Source organism: Geospiza fortis, unplaced genomic scaffold (genome assembly GCF_000277835.1).
Source record: "Geospiza fortis unplaced genomic scaffold, GeoFor_1.0 scaffold37, whole genome shotgun sequence".
NCBI classification, from domain to species: Eukaryota; Metazoa; Chordata; class Aves; order Passeriformes; family Thraupidae; genus Geospiza; species Geospiza fortis.
In genome coordinates, this window is record NW_005054449.1 from 536,720 (window position 1) to 539,984 (window position 3,265).

Here is a 3,265-nt window from a genome sequence, read left to right on the forward strand (position 1 = left end):
TGCCCCTGACTCTGTCCCTGCTCCCGCCTCTGTCCCTGTCCAGCCCCTGCTCCCGCCTCTGTCCCTGTCCCTGTCCCTGTGCAGCCCCTGCCCCATCCCCTGTCCCTGTCCCTCTGTCCCTGTCCCTGTCCCTGTCCAGCCCCTGCCCCATCCCCTGTCCTGTCCCTGTCTCTGTCCCTGTCCCTGCCTGCCCAGACCAGGAGGGGGTACAGGGGACAGAGCTCCGCTTGCAGAGATTTCCCCGGAGCGCTTCGGGACTGCACTCGATGCTCTCACCAGATCAGAACCCATCGGGTGTGCAGCAGCTGGACACACCCTGAGCCTCTGCTGTGTCAGAGGGACTTGAAGGAGAAATAAAGGAATGAGAAACCTGGTATGAAATACATGAGTCAGAAACAAAGGTTTAGAAGAGCAGATAATTTCCCCTTCTAAAAGCAGCCTTGTTGAAGCGGATGAAACACGACTGAAAAGGTATTGACGGCTCTTTAGGATCGCTGTGCTCCAGGCTATTTCAAATGTAGAAATTCCTTATCCACCCATGAGCCTTTGTTGTGTTTTCCTCCCTGTCCAGCTGAGGAGGGCAGCAGTGGCTTTGGTGGCACCTGGGGTCCTGTCAGGGCCAGCCCAGCACAATCCCGGGGCAGCCACTCCATGGGGAGCCCAATGGACACAATGCCTGGGAAGCACCCGGTGATATTCCCTGATTTTGATTCCTAGAACTGAAGGCTGGTGTTTGCAGGCTCAGCAATGGCATGTGACAAAGTGACTGCAGTGTTTTCCTCCAGTGCTGCTCAGGGTCATGGGGCCATTGCTCATTTAGGAAAACCTGTGCTCATACGTGTGAAGAAATAGCTGAAGTCACTTCTGGAGAAGCAGAACATGAATTAATAAATGTGTGTGACACCAGTGCTTACTCTCTCACTCTCTGCTTTACAAATGAGGGTTTGCCCTTAAGGATTATTAAGATCATACACGGGGGTGTGAATTGCTCATTAAACCAGAACTGCATCGGTGCCATGGAGTTCATGTTCGCTTTTAGATCCAAATCTGAAAGCACGAGTTACTATCCAGGGACCCAGGAGTGGTCACAGTTGCAAAATTCACTTTGAAAGCAGCATGGTCACAAGTGCAATTAGAGGAGCAGAAAACTTCAATTTCCAGGAAATGAACAAATACTTCTGAGGTTACATTTTCCATATTGTCCTCACGACAACAGCTCCATTCCTACTGGAGTCTTGTGATATGGAAACAGAAGCACCAGGTTCCATGTTTGGAGTGCCCTGGCAGTTTTAATGCCCAGTGTGGATAACCCACTCTGGAAGCACAGAACTGAACAGGGTTGGTGCCTTTCCGAGAGATGAACCTGCTGGAGCTGTGCTGAGCTTCTGCTGGGCACTGGGGCTTGGCACTGATCCATGCCAGGAGAACACACCAGCACTCTCTGTGTGCTCAGGGAATTGCCTACAGACCCACTCACTACTCCTGGATCAGCTCCATGTGTCTGAGTTACCAGGAAATTGTTTCCATCTTCAGCTGTCCCAGTCAATTTTCCGTTCACTGGAGAAATATCAAGAAGCTGTTGCACATAACACACATTGCACATGAGAATTGTGTGGGCAGGAGCATCCTCACAGAATTCCTACATTTTCAGTAAACTGAAGGTGTGCATCTGTGACCATTGCAGGTTTGCATCATGACAATTCTAACTGTGGTAGCTCTCAATGGAGTGGCAGTGCTTTTGCTTTTGAAACTGTAGTGGTGTCTCAAGTGAGGCAGCACAGTCTGCACACATTCCAATGGCTCTGCTTTTCCACATCAGACAATTTGTTTTCCCTTCCACATCAGCTTGTGTCTCATTGCTGAGTGCTGCCCCAGGTGAGAGCTGGCACTTCACCCTCTGTGTCCCCAAAGAACAAAGCAACCCAAGAGAGGGAAACCCAATCCTGAGCAGCCATTGTGCCCCCAAGAATGGTCATTTTTGAGGACGAGCTAAAATACCAGGCTTTTCTCTTATGAAAGGGACTAAAACCTGTTCAGATTTCCATAAGTGCTTTACAGAACGTCAGCTGGAGTTTACAGGGGGAGTTTACCTTATTTTCAGTCCTCCAGAAATAACCACCTGTTCCTGTTATCCTGGTCCAAGCCTCCCCCGAGACAACAAACACATACTGAATTTTAAACGTGGAGACTTTGACCAGAGAAACCCAGAACCTTATGTTCACTTCAATCCTGTGAAAATATTGATCCAAGTTCTCCAGTCCCAGGAATGCAGGTACAGTGGGTGACACCCCTGCTCACCACTGGGTACCTTCAGCTGCTGGTGGCAGCTGCTCCTTACCCAGCCTAACCCTGTGAGGGCACCAGTGTCACTGTCTTTACATCATTCTTTAACTTTTTACTTCTTTTCGTCCTCTGGATGCTTTTTCTCAGGACCTGACCTCTGTGATGTGGAAGATTCCTAAGACAGGGGTGTTGTTTCCTGGTAGATAATGTTACACTTATTTTCTGCACTCTGTATGGTCATCATAACCAGAGTCTGGAGTCTGATTTGTTGTCAGCCATCATGTTTTGCTTTCCAGGAGTGAAATTGGAAGGATCCTCACACAATGGATGCCCACAAATGCAGTGCCTGAAGTGGCTCCTCCACTCCCACAGGCTATGCCCTTCCTCGCTCGGTGACAAGTGCCACGAGGTGACTGTGGAGTGAGCAGTGCTGTGAGCAGTGCTTTTAGTGGCTGCAGTGGGATTTACTCACCCTTTTGGGGCTGCAGGGGAGCCAGCACACAAAGCCCATTGTGCCCAGCTCCAGGCCCAGCTGTGCCAGCAGCAACACCCAGGGCCACCAAGGAAGGCAGAGCTGTCCCTGGCTGGCACTGCCACCCCCAGCTCCTCCCCAGCCCAGGACACTGGGACTGCTTCAGCATCTGCAGTCTTTAGACTGAAGAGTTAAGTGACTCCACAGGCACTCGAGCCATTATTAAATGAGAACACATCTCAATGGATCAAACACTGGCTGGAAAAACAAGGAACCCCCTCTTCACTCCCACAAACCTCCTCTGTCAAAGGGGGAGCCTGGTTTAAATGTTCCTTGTGACGATTGCTCCCCTGCTTGTTCCTCGTTACCACAGGGATATTTACAAATAACGTTTCTGTTTTCTGATTGCATCATCTGAGTCAGGGATTTGACAGCCAGGGGCCAAAGGGCAGCACGCCCTCGGAGTGCTGGGGAGGGAACTTTGCCACAGACTGCCTGTGACTCAGGAAA